The following is a 16,592-nucleotide window of genomic DNA, read 5'->3' as shown; positions in this document are numbered from 1 at the left end:
AATTCTTTAATCCCGCAAACTAAATAATAAATGAACCTCCTTCCGCCATCTCTTCCTACAATCTAACCAATTAACAAACACTGCTTACGTCAGCCATGGCTCGATGGTATCACTCTTGTCTCAGACTCAGAAGGTTGTGGGTTCAACTCCCCATTCCAAAGACTTGAGCACAAAATCTAGGCTGACACTCCCAGTGCAGTACCGAGGGAGTGCTGCACTGTTGGAGGTGCTCTTTCAGGTGAGACATTAAACCAAGGCCCAGGTGGACATAAAAGATCCCATGGCACTATTCTGAAGAAGATATTTATCCCTCAACTAGCATCACTAAAATAACAGATTATCTGGTCATTGCTGTTTACGGGATCTTGCTGTGCGCAATTTGGCTGCCATGTTTCCTACATTACAACAGTGACTATACTTCAAAAGCATTTCATTGGCTGTGAAGCACTTTGGGACTTCCTTAGGTCGTGAAAGGCACTATATAAATGCAAATTCTTTCTTTATGTCCGTGCACAAACTGAAACACAGCACCACGACTGACTCGAGTGATTCTGGGCAGATGTCCAAAGACTGACCTTGTCTCCCTTCCTCCCCCTCATAAAATGGATGATTTCAGGGTCCCTCGGAGGAGCTCTTTAAATAATTTCAAACTGGGGAAAAAAAACCTGGGATATGTAGAGTAAATGCTTACCCCATTACCCTACTACTTTAAATCTACAAACACGTGCCTTGTTCCTGGACAGCAAATCGGCGATGGGAACATTGGTGATTTTTCCACTCCCTAACCTGGGGGTGCTGAGGTTAACTCAGGTACCAACCCAGCTGAGATCAGCAAACTCATCACATGGTTTTCCAAAGATTCTGTATCCTGGCCAGGGTGGTTGGACTTTACAATTCCTTAATGCCCCCCACTATAGGGGGGCGGGGTGGGGAGGGAGGAAGAAACCAGCCAGGGTTCCCATTGGTGATCACTACCCAGTGACCCATGGTGGAAAGGGGGGAATTTATTGATGCTTGAGATGAGATAGGAACAGACTCAATTGTGTAGCTTCTCCCGGATCAAACAGCTGGCTGGCACTCACCAGACTCACACATGAAGAATGGCCACGTAGGAACACTGGAGGGCAATCGGTCATAGTTCCCCACCCCATGGCTTCAGGGGACCAGGGCGGGAAATGGGAAATTGTGGGGGAAAAACCATTATGTGTACGAGCTAGCTGATCTGAATCAGTGTCCAGTCTGACGGTGTAGGAAGCTTTCTGCCCATCCTGAGTACCTTACCTTCAGCTGTGGCTCAGTGAGTAGCACGCGAGCCATCTGAGTCAGAAGCTTGTGGGTTCAGTACAAAATCCAGCCTGCTGCTCCAATGCAGTACCGAGGGAGTGCTGCACTGTCGGAGGTGCCGTCTTTTGGATGAGATGTTAAACCTGAGGTCCCGTCTGCCCGCTGAGGTGGGTGTAAATTTTGAAGAAGAGCAGGGGAATTCTCCCCGGTGTCCTGACCAATACTAATCAGTAAAAAACAGATTATCTGATCATTGTCACATTGCTGTTTGTGGGATCTTGCTGTGCGCAAATTGGCTGCCACCTTTCCTACATTACAACAGTGACTACACTTCAAAAGTACTTCACCGGTTGTAAAGCGCTGTGGGATGTCCTGAGATCGATAAAGACATGATATAAATGCATCTTCCTTCCAGTGCAACCCCCAAAAGGCACATCACGGTTATCTGGATCCACTCCATAAAAACAGTTTTTTTTTAAATTCGTTCATGGGATGTGGGCGTCGCTGGCGAGGCCGGCATTTATTGCCCATCCCTAATTGCCCTTGAGAAGGTGGTGGTGAGCCGCCTTCTTGAACCGCTGCAGTCCGTGTGGTGAAGGTTCTCCCACAGTGCTGTTAGGTAGGGAGTTCCAGGATTTTGACCCAGCGACGATGAAGGAACGGCCGATATATTTCCAAGTCGGGATGGTGTGTCACATGGAGGGGAACGTGCAGGTGGTGTTGTTGTTATGTTGTCCCCTTAGCTTCACCTACTGTCAGGGGGGAGAGTGACCTCTGGGTGTCATCGTCCCCTCTTACAGTCGGGTGTCGGTCGCGTTGGGTTCCACGCTGGAATGCAGGGGAGGGGCTCTTTCCCCAAACTCGTCCCCTTAACCCGACGGCACAGTTGAGTTATCTAATCCCACCCATGGAGTCAGAGGAGACGCTGCAATTAGCCTCAACGTCCTGGGCTAGGAAATGAGCGGGGGGTAGGGGGGGGAAAATCGGCCAGAGTTCCTGTTTCTGATTGCGATCCAGTAACTCCAATTGGAAATTGCACAGGTGCAAGGGCTGGGCAAGGACAGGGATCGGGTTCAGCTGTTACACCCAATGGCTGAATGGCTTGCCGACATTCACGAGGAACGGTTACTTGGGTAAAGTACCAAACGAAAGCCAATACACAATCGGCAGGTCGGAGAGGCCTGGCGATCGGGAGAGCGTGGGGGGAGAGAGAGCCCGCGATCAGAACTGGGGAGAGGCCTGCGACTGGGACTGGGGGGGGGGGGGGGGGGGGGGGGAGGAAGAGGGGGGATGGGGGGGGGCGAGCGAGGGAGGGAGGGGGGCTGGAGATTAGGCGCTCCCTCCCTTTCACTGCCTGGTTTCCCAACCCCTGAGAAACCCGCACAGCAGCAGTCAATTTTAAACCGGGCTCCCAATTGCACTGTGGGAGCCCGATTTAAATATGTTAAGTGGCCAATCTCTCCATGGCGCAATAATCAGACGCCACATTACCCACCGTCGTAAAAATGGCTGAGCGCGCGTGTGCAGCGTTGGGGTCACGTCCCCTTATTTAACTCTTTAACCCTCCCCCCTCCCCCCAACCGACCCTCTTCCGCCCGTCATCAGGGGAGGAGGGGGCGGAGTTAATATCGAGGCCCATAAGTTTCTCTCCTATAACCCGACAGCACATCTGCAGATCCCTGTTTGTGCAGCTGTTGATTTTCCAAGCGCAGGGGCTTTTATAATGCGGAGTGTGGCCGGCAGGAGGAGATGGTACAGTCCCTGCACCCACACTCCCATCATATCAAAGCGCTTTCAACCTCCCCACCAAGCAGAGATACTGAGCGTGGTTATTCGTTATTAAATATTTTCAATTACACCCACTTCAACCTCTGAAAAATTAATGTTCTTCTGACAGATTTGCTCCAAAATGCAATAAATACACAGTATTCCCTCTTGCAGTTTTTCAAAAAAAAATGGTAATTTTGCCAATATTATTTCCTCCGGTCCTGTTTCACAATCGGCATAATCAAAACCCCCCTGAACACAGACCGTCTCACTTGGGACGTGACAAAACAATAGAAGAGGAACATGGAGACAATCTCCTTATACACACAAGCGAGGTCAATCGTTCCATCTTTGGTATCTACACGGTAAAGGGACATCGCCATCATGTTGGTAAAATCAAAGCCTTCCTCTTCAGTTCTCCCCAGCCACCATCTCAAGCTGAATCTGGAGATGTGGAATCTCTCTGTGTGGTCATCCCCAATCTCAATTTTCTTCCCCACTTTGGCTCCCTTACCAAAGCCACAATATTGCCTTCCTCACCCTACCTCGAGACTTGCCTTCTCAAACATCCTCCTATCTGGCTTCCAGCCACAACAAGTTTCAACTCACCCCAAAAATACTGCAGCCCACAACCTCACCCACACATTGGGGTTGCCAACTCTCCAGGATTGTCTTGGAGTCTCCAGGAATTGAAGATTGATCTCCAGGACACTGCTGCGAGCAACACTTGGGAGAAAAATCATTGGGGCATTAAAAAAAATTATGTTTTTCTTTTCATTTTCTTTGAACTCTTTGACTTATTAGTTATAAAAATATTGGAGATGGAAAAAGGTTGTTTTGACTGACAGTCAATAATCATCCAATAGGGTAATGAAGAGTCTGCTCGTTTCCCAATTGGCCGTGGAAAGGCAGGGCTCCGTGAGGATGGACATGTTGGACAACAAATGGCGGGAGTGTGGGGGGGCGATTGGAGGCAGGAGGTCATGTGATGAAACCTCTAGGCATACGTCCAACCAGAGTTGGGAACCCTACTCCACACAAACTCCCATACTCCCATCACCCCCATTCTCTCCGAGCACCACGGGCTTCCTGTCAGCCAGCATGCTCAGTTCAAAATTCTCGTCCTTGCTTTCAAATCTCTCCAAGGCTTTGCTCTACCCTACTGTTATGATCTCCTCCTGCCTTACACCATGGATGCACTCTCTGCTCTTCTAAAAGTACTGAGCGAGTGCTGTACTGTCGGAGGTGCCCTCCGAGGCCAATATGTCCTTCCTGAGGTGCGGTGCCCAAAACTGAACGCAGTATCTCCAGATGGGGTCTAAGCAAGGCTCTGTACAACAGAAGCATCACTTCCTCCCATTTGAATTCCAGCCCCCTTGAGATAAAAGCTAATGTTCCATTAGCCTGTTTGATTGTTTTCTGTACCTGTCTTCTGGCTTTTCATGATTTGTGTACTTGGGCTCCCAAAACTCTTTACTCCTCTACAGTTCCTAGTTTCTCACCAGTTAGAAAACACTCACATTTATCTTTCTTGGATCTAAAGTGGATGATCTCACACTCGCCCACCCTCACCCCACCCACCCAGCTCAGCTCAACCAACTCAGCACACGTTGGGAATTGGACCTTCTGCCATTCTGGCTCCATACGGCACCACTGGCAACCCTTTCCCAGTAAGCTAGCTCCCACTGGAATTCTAAGCTTGGATCTCGTGTTAACTGTAATATGAGAATGAATCAGAAATAAATCCCATTCTTCTGCCTTTGTCAGCCGTAGCTCAGTGGGTAGTGCTCTCACCTCAGAGTCAGAAGGTTGTGGGTTCCAATCCAACTCCAGAGACTTAAGCACAAAATCCAAGCTGACGCTCCCAATGCAGTACTGAGGGAGCGCTGCACTGTCGGAGGTGCTATCTTTTGTAAAATCGAGGCCCCGTCTGCCCTCTCATATAAAAGATCCCACAGCATTATTCAGAGCAGGGGAGTTCTCCCCGGTGCCCTGGCCAATATTTATCCCTCAACCAACATCACTAAAAACAGATTATTTGGTCATTATCACAATGCTGTTTGTGGGATCTTGCTGTGCGCAAATTGGCTGCCGTGTTTCCAACATTACAACTAGCAACTACACTTCAAAAGTACTTCACTGGCTGTAAAGCGCTTTAGGATGTCCTGAGGTTGTGAAAGATGCTATATAAATGCAAGTCTTTCATTTTCTTTCTCTGGACAGGCGATATGCTATTGCAGTCCTGAAAGGGTTAATTGTGCGTAGGGTTCCAAAACACACAGCTACTATTATTGCAGTTTCATTTCCTGTCGGGAGAACGCTCCTGGTAAGTGAACAAAACATGTTACAGGGCAAACAGATTATTTGCTTAGCAGGAAGTCAACAATAGGACCGAACAATCCCTTGATGACAGAATCGCCTCCATTCCCAGCCACAGCTGCACTGCCCCAGCCCTTGGAAGGTTACACAACCAATGTTTACTCTGACGGTTCCCAAAGAAGTAACGAGTGATTACAGCAACAAAGGGTCTTCTCTTCCTCCCCCGCAGTGAGTCACGGAGTGCACTGAGCATCAGGATCCCACCCGGAAAAGGATCTGGGGAGTTGCTCTCAGCTGTCACTGTAGCTACAGTGCGGGGTAATGCTGAAATCCAGCAACTGCATAATCAACCCGATTAGTGTAGATCCAACACTGCTCAGTGTAGAGAAAGAAAAGTAGGAACTTGCATTTATACAGCACCTTTCACCACCTCAGGACGTCCCGAAGGGCTTTACAGCCAATGAAGTACTTTTGAAGTGTAGTCACTGTTGTAATGTAGGAAACACGGCAGCCAATTTGTGCACAGCAAGATCCCACAAACAGCAATGAGGTGAATGACCAGATAGCCAGTTTTTTTTCTTAAAGTGATGCAGACTGAGGAATCAATATTGTCTAGAACTCCCCTGCTCTTCTTCGAAATAGTGCCATGGGATCTTTTACATCCAACTGAAAGGGCAGACAGGGCCTCGGTTTAACATGTGTGTGTGTGTGTGTGTGTGTGTGTGCATGCGTGCGCCTTTGTGTATGTGTGCACATGTATTTGTGTGTCAGGGCCCACATCCCACTACACTTTCAGTGCAACTACTTGTTTTCACATGTTGTAGGCCTCTATTCAGGGCTGTCTATCTTATTTGAGCAATGTCAACTCCTATAGTTGGCATTACCCTGTGGTGCCATGAAGACCATATCTCAATACTCTGGCAGTGATTCCATAAAGCTTGTCATCTGATAGCCAATCCTTCTCTCATCTTTCCCTTCAAACTCCCTCCCATAGGAACCTTTCTTCTATCTGCATAACTCAAAACTGCGTAACTCCACCTCTCTCGGTCGGTCCTTCCTCCAGCAGTTTACAAGGCTTTTAAACCCCAGACTTAGCATCACCCAAGTACAGCTCCTTCATCTGCCTCCTCTTCTCTCTCACCTTTGTACTGTGCTGCAAGAACTGACCTACGCCCTTCGACTGACTCCATGTCACAAGTGGAAAGAGAAATCAAACAAAATCTATCGGTCAGACCAGCAAGGGTTAACTGACACCTGCCCCTGAAACAAAACCTGTAGGTAGCAAAGATTAACAGCCCTGCTGGGTAAACTGTTTTTAAAAAAAGCAAAGAATGCAGGAGAGACAAACAAATACATTTGCACTTCCTCCAATGGCTTGGCACTGCTCGCTGCAAAATTAACATTCACACATCAGAAGCTCCCATGTTCAATCCACGCTATTTGCAGGGAACGATCTCAGTGAGTTGGTGCACGGGGTACTACAATTGTGCTCAGTATCCCTGGGCAGGGACCAGCAGCAACTCCCATTCCAGAACACTATCCAGTGACCCCCCTGCTGAAGTGTGTGTGTGTGTACGTGTGTGTGTGTGTGTGTGTGTGTGTGTGTGTGCATGTGAGAGTGTATGCGAGTGTGTGCATGTGTGTGTGCACGCACACGCATGCATATTGACATAGGATGAGAACAAGAACAGTCTCTGCTGTGACGCATTCCAAGGTCAAATAGCCAATTGGTTGAGGTCATTATAGGGTGCTGGCATCTGTGGAACTAAACCCAGCAAAATCTTTTAGGAGAGAAGAGGGGAAAAATTCTCACCTTGTGATTAAGATGACACACTGTGTGTGTGAGAGAGAGAGAGAGAGAGAGAGAGAGAGAGCGAGCGAGAGAGAAAAAAAGAGAGAGGGAGTGAGTCATTCAGGTCCCTTGATAAGATTTTCTTGTACTCACTCCCACTCACTGCTCTCTACGCAATTTACCGAGAGGCATCCGCTGCTTTGCATACTCTCTACAAAGTGATAGATTATATTTACAATGTCCTTATTACAGGATCACAGCAGCACTGGCTCTAAAGATATGGCCTGACCTAGGACCTGGTTGGATTGTAAAATACCTGAAAGATTATCAGGTTTTGAGAAACAGTGAATTACAGAAAAATTCATGTGTTTTGTTTATAGAATCATACAGCACAGAAGGAGACCATTTGTGCCTGTGCGGGCTCTTGAAAAGAGCTATCTAATTAGTCCCACTCCCTTGCCCTTTCCCTATAGTCCTGCAAATGTTTCCTTTTCGAGTATTTATCCAATTCCCTTTTGAAAGTTATTATTGAATCTGCTTCCACCGCCCTTTCAGGCAGTGCATTCCAGATCATAACAACTCGCTGCATAAAAATATTTCTACTCATCTCCCCTCTGGTTCTTTTGCCAATTACCTTCAATCTGTGTCCTCTGGTTACCGACCCTCCTGCCAGTGGAAACAGTTTCTCCTTATTTACTCGATCAAAACTTACTCGGTAAGTTTCTTTCTGACACCGGTCAGGTACGAGGGGCTTTTACATCCCTGTGCGAATGGACCAGGTCAGTGAATCTCTCCAGAATACCCAGTCAGACAGAGCCGTCACCCCTATCATTGACAGAATTTCCTTCACCACTTTTTTCCCTTTCTCTCCTGCAGGCGCTGACTCTTTCTTGTTGGGTGCAGCTCCACAAAGCATTGCGTGCTTCACCCAATTGGATGTTCTTCACGTTGGAGCCGAGACAATCAATGTCTGCGTGCTGTTCAACCAAGGGGGGAATCACTGCCAAGCTGGATCTTGTCTTGCCCAGCACCCACAGACCTGCAATTCCAGCAGGAGTCACTGGATGGCGACTAGGAGCAGTAATCCCGGCTAATTCTTCACCTTCCTAGGCCTGGTGCATGAGACCTGTTGTAGCCCAAGATAAGATCAGCCAACTCGGCATAGATTGGGGATAGAACCTGAGGCCTTCCTGCTCAACGCCACACGAGACCTTCCAGTGCCACAGCAACACCAATCTCTCTTATTTTTGCTGCGTACAAATTGGCTGCCGGGTTTCCTACGTTACAACAGTGACTACACTTCAAATAGTACATTATTGGCTGTAAAATGCTTTGGGACGTCCTGAGGTCGTGAAAGGTGCTATATAAATGCAAGTTCTTTCTTTATTTGATTGTTATCTGGGCAGGGAAATTTGCAGATTGCAAAATAGTTTCAGGCCAGAAGCACCCAGCATTAAGTGATGGGCTTTCTTTAAGATTGTTTCGCATTTTGGAAAAAGTGATGTCTGGTACACAGGAGATATAAACTGCTGCAAGGAAAATTGCTGAACGGTTTATCAGCAAATGCAGTCGGTGTCTCTTGCCCAGATTCTGCAATAAGTGCAGGTGAGAGAGAAACTCAGAGCCTGAGGTTCGATTCCTGCTCTCTAAAGTTCCTGATCACCGCTGCATTGTTGCAGAGGTGTATTTTAACTTGGAGGGGTGGGCAGCAGGTGTGAGGGGGAAATCAGACAACAAGTCCTGACCAGGTCACTCTCACAGGCCAACGAAAAACAGCAAGGATAATTGCTGAACAGGCTGCCCATCGCTCTTTTTTTTTAGATGCTGCAGGAAGAAGGGGCCGGTGAGGGAAGAACAAAAGGGTCCAGATCTCAAAAAAGAAAGGTCAAAATGACATTCAAGATACTACTGGTGCCATAGTTGTTGGGAGTTAAGACAACGTTGTCATATTATTGAGGTGGAAACAGGTTCTGCAGGCTCTCGCTCCTATGAAGGTCAGTCCCCACCATTGGCGGCTGCGCCTCCAGCTGCCTGTGCCCCACGCTCTGGAATTCCCTCCACCTCTCCAGCTTTAAGACCCTCCTTAAAGCCCACCACTTTAACCAAACTTTTGGCCACCTTTCTTTAGCTTGGCATCTATTTTATTTCCTTAAACTTCTATGAAACAACCTGGAATGTTTTCCTACATTAACTTGCTTTATAAATGTACATTGTTGGTGTCAGTGTCAGTGTTGATGATGGTGTTATTGGTGTTGGTGGTGTGGGGTGGGCGGTAGAGTGGGCGGGACGGGGCGGGGCGGGCGATGCGGGGTGGGCGATGTGGGGTGGGCGGTAGAGTGGGCGGGGCGGGCGACGCGGGGCTGATAGGGTGAGATGAAGTAAGGTGGAAGGAGGCTCACGTGGAGCATAAACACTAGCATAGACCTGTTGGGCCAAATGGCCTGTTTCTGTGCTGTAAATTCTGTATTATTCCAGACAGTGTGTTCATTGTGGCTGATTCAATTAGATCAGCCACGGTCTAATTGAATGGCGGAACAGGCTCAAGGGTCTGAATGGCCTCGATTCCTATGTTCCTATCACCTCCCCCGAGCCATTGAGGAAACTTGAATTTATTTTTAACCCAGAATAAAGATGTATAATTCTCCACCTTAACACTGTGGCACAGTAAGTTATAGCCCCAATGCACTCCGCTATAGCAGAGGAAACAGATTCATACTCATTTTCCTACATGCTACAATTGGCTGTGCCAATATAGGGAGGCCCTGGGCTCAAGCTTGAAGCTTTCCCACAGGACAAGTAGTAAAATTGGGGTTGAGATGGGAAGAGTCACCCAGCCCACTCTCACACCCTTTCACTTGTCAGTCATTGGCAGACCCTGGACAGGAGGACACCAACACACTCAGCGACCAGGGGCGGCCCACAGCAAGAAAAGAAAATAACCTCGACAAAACAGATAAGGCAGTGGTGGGAGGGAAAGGGAAGATCAAACTGAATAAAATGCCCCTCTGGACTAAACTTAAGTTATTCTTGGGCGTTCCTCTCCGGTCCTGAGACCAAAAATAGTGGAGAGTCTGATTTTGAGCAATTGTTCAGCTGCATCTAACTCATGTAGAAATGCATCAAAATGCTTAAGAGTCTCCCAACCAAACTACTGAGAAATCAACGGATGAATGGTTTCCTTTTGCCTGAACGAGGTGCACACTCTGTCCTGGAGAGGAAACATCTCACTTGGAAAGAAAGAAGGATGCATTTATATAGCACCTTTCATGCCCTCAGGGCGTCCCAAAGTGCTTTACAATCAATTAAATACTTTTGAAGTGTAGTCACTGTTGTAATGTAGGAAAGGCAGCAGCCAATTTGCGCACAGCAAGATCCCACAAACAGCAATGTGATAATGACCAGATAATCTGTTTCTAGTGATGTTGGTTGAGGGATAAATATTGGCCCAGGACACCGGGAAGAGCTCCCCTGCTCTTCTTCAAAATCATGCCATGGGGTCTTTTATGTCCACCTGTGGGGGAAGATGGGGCCTCGGTTTAACGTCGCAACCAAAAGACGGCACCTCCAACAGTGCAGCGCTCCCTCAGTACTGCACTGGAGTGTCACCCTACATTTGGTGCTAAAGTCTCTGGAGTGGGGCTATGAAGCCGCAACCTTCTCACTCAGAGGTGAGAGTGCGACCACTGACCCATGACTGACACCTTAAACCAAGATTATAAGTACAGAGCCAAGTGCTATGTGAGCTTCCCACTGCTTGTTGAACTGGAAGCACCCTATCCTACCTAGGGTATTGCTTGAGATGTTATCTGGAGCCAAACGGGAAGAATGATAGCTACGAGTGATGTCTACCCCTCCAGGTCCCATCAATGAGCTAGGCTGGCTGGTCAACAACAACTTATCATAGAATGTTACAGCACGGAAGGAGGCCATTCAACCCATCGAGTCCGTGCCAGCTCTATGCAAGAGCAATCCAGCTAGTCCCACTCCCCCGCCCTATCCCCATAGCCCTGCACATTTTTTCGTTTCAAGGACTTATCCAGTTCCCTTTTGAAGGCCATGGTTGAATCTGCCTCCACCACCCCCTCGAGCAGTGCATTTATATAGCACCATTAATAAAGAAAAACATCCCAAAGCAGCGTAATCCAAGAAATGGAGGGTCGGTAATCAGAGAACATGGAGTTAAGATAATTGGCAAAAAAAGCCAGGGGAGAGAAATAGAATTATTTTTACGCAGCGAGTTGTTATGATCTGGAATGCACTGCCTGAAAGGGCGGTGGAAGCAGATTCAATAGTAACTTTCAAAAGGGAATTGGATAAACACTTGAAAAGGCGAAATTTGCAGGGCTATGGGGAAAGAGCAGGGGAGTGGGACTAATTGGATAGCTCTTTCAAAGAGCCGACACAGGCATGATGGGCCGAATGGCCTCCTTCTGTGCCATCTGATTCTATAATCCTATATTAAAGATAGGTGAGCCAAAGCTTAGTCAAAGAGGTGGGGCTTTAAAGAAGATCTTAAATGAGGAGGTGGAGGGGTTTAGGGAAGGAATTCCAGATAGCGGAGCCTAGGTGGCTGAAGTCACAGCCATCAATGGGAAACAAAGAAGGAGGGGATGCAGAAGAGGCCAGAGCCAGAGGAGGTGCAGGGTTAGAGGAGGTCACAAAGATAGGGAGAGGCAAGGCTACGAGGATGAAAATGTTACGATTGGGGCATTGGGGGAACAGGAGCCAATGTTCAGTCAACAATGATTGGGGTGATTGGAAAGCAGACTTGAGAGGACATAGGCAGCAGAATTAAGTGTTAACCGTTAAGAGTTGTAGAGCACCACGGACCATCCTGACCCAGGTATCAGATTAGCAACTCTAGCAGAGAGGGTTGACTCAGTTCTGATTTCCCATTGCCAGGAGACAACTGAACCGTAATAGAACAGTGCAAAGATGCACCACCAAAAAAAACCTCTTATTTTTCCCATTCCTGTAACTTCCAGCATTGGTGCAATTTGTCCTTTTGACATGGAGCTTATTAACAATAATAGATTCACAGAAACGTAACCCATATCAATGAAAGTGATAAAAAAAACTTATGAAACATTGCTTTGCTCTGCCCCAGATATTCTGGTATAAATCACGTTGTATTTTTAGACACTTCCTGTCTAACATTCGTCCCTCTACCAACACTACCATCAACTGGTCATCAATTCATTTATTTGTGGGATCTTGCTGTGTGCAAAGTGGCTGCTGTATTTGCCTACGTTATAATTGGTAGCACTCCGAGTCAGAACGATTGTGGGTTCAAGTCCCACTCCAGAGACTTGAGCTCAAAGTCCAGACTGACACTCTAGTGCTGCACTGAGGGAATGCTGCACTGTCAGAGGTGCTGTCTTTCAGATGAAATGTTAAACTGAGGCCCTGTTTGCCCTCTCAGGTGAATGTAAAAGATCCCATGACACTATTTCAAAGAAGAGCAGAGGAGTTGTGCCCTGGCTGATATTTATCCCCAACATCACTAAAACAGATTATCTGGTCATTATCACATTGCTGTTTGTGGGATCTTGCTGTGCACAAATTGGCTGCTGTGTTTCCTACATGACAACAGTGACTACACTTCAAAAGTACTTCACTGGCTGTAAAGCGCTTTGGGACGTCATGAAAGGCGCTATAAAAATGCAAGTCTTTTTTTCTTTTTAACATAGATGCCACATAATAAAACCCGAACACATTATTTTTAAGGAAGCGGCATTTGTATTTAGGATTATCAGTTATATTTCTAAAAAAAAAGAGATAAAAATGTGAGAAATCCAACAGGAAATCAAAGACAATGAAAGATGAGAAAAGTATGGTTTTTTTTCTATTTGGAATTTAATTGTCTTTCACTGCAAAAAATACACACACTTATATAAAATATTCCATTCAGTTAGTGCAATATATTTTAATGACTACGAATCTAGGTTCTTTTTCTGAGACGTTTTCCTACCTAGTATTGAAGCAGGTCCTTCCTCCATCCAGCTCCTTGTTCACTCACTGGGCCCCCAGCAGCTGCATCCATCCCTCAGCCCCTCGGACCGGGGCCAAACCCCGCCTCCGGCGCACCCTCATTGGCTCGCTCGCCCGCCAAGCTCCAACCTGAATGGCCGACCCGACACGTCAATCAGACGACGCCACAATGCGAGGGGCCGGGCCTCGGTTGCTATGCTAATCGCTGCCGCCTGGCGTCACGCGATTGGACGGTCGCCCTGTCACTCCGCGGTGTTGCTAGGCGACGCCAGGTGCTGAGAGAGAGAGTGAGTGAGTGAGTGAGGCGGGAGCTTTGGCTCAAGGTGAGCGGAGCACCGCCCGCCTGGTGCTGTGGAACCGAGTCTGAGCTTCTCCACCCGTCGAAGAAGGTGGTGAGGGGCAAGTCAATGGGACAAGAGGTCATTGACCTGGGACTCAATGATGGACTTACCTCATCCAATGGCCAGAGGTCGCTCCTGGTACCATCTCAGGACAGGAAGCAATGGGCTAGTATTGGAGCCGCACCAGAAGGTCCAGACCCCGTTAGTATCAGAGACGGGTCCTAATGTTGTTCTTGTTAGGCTGGAGACACTCAGCCTCACGCACCTTCAACTTGCCTTCCATTCATAGAGGAAACCCTCCAAGTCCAAGTGCACCTCATTTGGAGGTATCTGTAGATGCATCAATGGTGCAGATATTTGTTTGCTCTGCTGCTAGGAGATGAACCCTAGTGCTTGATTTGCTTTTTTTTATGGCATTAACCTGCATCGCTACCTTTAGTGACTTGTGTCTCTGTACCCCTAGATCCCTTTGCTTCTCTACCCCATTTAGACTTATTTTCCAAGGACCATGTGGCCGCCTTATTCTTCCTACCCTTAGCCAATCTTATCTCATCCATCTTTATTTATATAAAAAAAAGTACAGTTGCTCCATTCACAGCAACCAACTTTCTTGAATGATCCCATGGACTTATCCTCCACTTTCCTACCCGGAAATCCATTCCAGGTGAAGAACTTTTTATTGATCATAGACCAAAATAAACCACTGAGAAATCCACACAAGAGATTCTGGTTGCTTGGGAGTACACGGAGCAGAGAGCTAGCACTGTGCCAGTGGGCCGTGTGACACTGGGCAATACTTCCTGTTTTTCACTATTGGGCAAAACTCCAAATTGTTCTTCCATCTTCACATTTCAACTGTTGAACCCTGACCCTTCTGCCCCCCCCCCCCCCCCCCCCACTGGCTGATTAGGACCATTGTGTCTCATGGAGTATTTGGTCATCACAGCCCATAGAAGCACCAACCTCTTAAGGCCTGGAAAAATCACGTGACAGCAAGAACCTCCCCAGTGGGTGGGGCAACTGGGCACAACCAAAAAATGCCACACCACCCTGGAGATGGAACCACAACCCTTTCACCCACTGCAGCACCAACAGAAGAAGCGAAGATGGAAAAGAAACCTACTTCCTTGGACAGTTTAAGAATTAATTAATAATGAGGGGTGTCAGCTGAGGTCACACTCTCGCCCGAGTCAGGAGATCGTGGGTTCAAGCCCCACTCCAGAGACTTGAGCAGGCAGACACTCCAATGCAGTACTGAGGGAGTGCTGCGTTGTCAGAGGTGCCGTCTTTCAGGCGATCATAAAAAAATCCCGTGGCAGTATTTCAAAGAAGAGCAGGGGAGTTCTCCCCTGTGTTGTGCCAATATTTATCCCTCAACCAACATCACTAAAAACAGATTAGCTGGTGATTATCACATTGCTGTTTGTGGGACCTTGCTGTGCGCAAATTGGCTGCTGCATTTCCTACATTACAACAGTGACTACACTTCAAAAGTACATCATTAACTGTAAAGCTTTGGGATGTCCTGAGGTTATGAAAGGTGCTGTATAAATGCAAGTCTTTCTTTAGGCAAAACCTGAACACACACACCCCCCCCCATATGGATGAGTGGGTAACTACATTCCTAGCTGTGCCAATAACCCATATGGACCAGAACAGTCCAAGTTTGATCTGCAGTCTCTGTTGAGTTAGCTGATTATAGGTACAGCAGTGCTAGGGATACAGTTGCCTTTAGGAACCCTGGACTGGGGAACGGGGGTAAAATAAATCAGCTAGGGCCCACATTCCCAGTTGCTGTCTAGTAATCTCCTAAACAAAGTGCGGATGTGTGGAACTCGGGTGAGAACAGGACTGAGCTCAACTGTGACTATCCCCACGGTCAACAGCTCACAGATAACAAGTCACCCAGTACCAAGGGTTGAAGCTGCCTGTAGTGTTCATTATACTGTCCCACAAGTCAACGTCTTCAGGAGAGGAAGGGGGGGAAACCTAGGCAGGAGAGGGAGAGGAAGAGGGGTGCACATTGTTTAAGGAGCTCTGTTTTTAAATGTCCAAGTGCTTGTTTCACAGTGAGAGCTGAGTGTTCATGGGAGTGAACGTCACTGCCTTTGGGGGCCATCCAGGCTCACTGCCCTAGTAAGCACTGCCACCTGCTGGGTTTTATGTGAATTACACTGCTCTGCTTGTATCCAAGATTCAGGCCAGTCTGGCTTGTCAAGTGACCTGTCAGAAAAACCTGAATCAATCTGGGGGCATTTGAATAATCATCCCTCTGCACTGTTTTAAACGGCAGCCGTAAAGCACTGACTAGAGATTTCCTGACAGGTATACTGATCTCTGCAACTTAAAAAATGCAGGTGTTTTCATAATCAATGTAATTAGTTGATATCAGAACAGGGAATGCAAAAGTTAATCAGAATATTTCACCTGATTCAGTATTTTTCATTACAAATTCACTTTCCTTAGTTAGTGGAGCCTATCTTATAATTTTGAATCACAACTTTAAACGCCAGCTGTACCATTCTCGCCTCCAAGTCAGAAGTTCCACTCCAGAGACTTCAGCACAAAATCCAGGCTGACGCACTCCCAGTGTAGCACTGAGGGAGTGCTGCACTATCAGAGGTGCCGTCTTTCGGATAAAGCATTAAACCGAGGCCCCATCTGCCCTCTCAGGTGGGCATAAAAGATCCCATTGCACCATTTCAAAGAAGAGCAGGGAAGTTCTCGCCGGTGTCTTGGCCAATATTTTTGTGCTCAAGTCTCTGGAATCATAGAAAGTTACGGCACAGAAGGAGGCCATTCGGCCCATTGTGTCCTTACCTACCGAAAAAGAGCTATCCAGCTTAATCCCACTTTCCAGCACTTGGTCTGTAGCCCTGTAAGTTACTGCACTTCAAGTACTCATCCCACTACTTTTTAAAGGGAGTGAAGGGTATCCGCCTCTCCCACCTTTTCAGGCAGTGAGTTCCAGACCCCCACCACCCTCTGGATGAAATAAATTCTCCTCAGCTCCCCTCTAATCCTTCTACCAATTACTTTAAATCCATGCCCCTGGTCACTGACCCCTCTGCTAAGCAAAATAGGTCCTCCCTATCTAG

General features: G+C 47.4%; 1 protein-coding gene across 1 annotated transcript in view; it reads right to left on the bottom strand.

The window, feature by feature from the left end:
* LOC137306070 (synaptosomal-associated protein 25-like) overlaps nucleotides 1-13,192 on the bottom strand; it is a 271,559-nt gene extending 258,367 nt beyond the window's left edge. Inside the window, exon 1 of the mRNA XM_067975133.1 lies at nucleotides 13,134-13,192. The gene's annotated coding sequence lies outside the window, so the exon portion shown is untranslated. The remainder of the gene's footprint in view (nucleotides 1-13,133) is intronic.
* Nucleotides 13,193-16,592: the final 3,400 nt, after the last annotated feature.

The sequence above is a fragment of the Heptranchias perlo genome, chromosome 41 (assembly GCF_035084215.1).
Source record: "Heptranchias perlo isolate sHepPer1 chromosome 41, sHepPer1.hap1, whole genome shotgun sequence".
NCBI lineage: Eukaryota > Metazoa > Chordata > Chondrichthyes > Hexanchiformes > Hexanchidae > Heptranchias > Heptranchias perlo.
The sequence above is the reverse complement of the archived record's forward strand: the minus strand, read 5'-3'. Positions and strand labels throughout refer to the sequence as shown.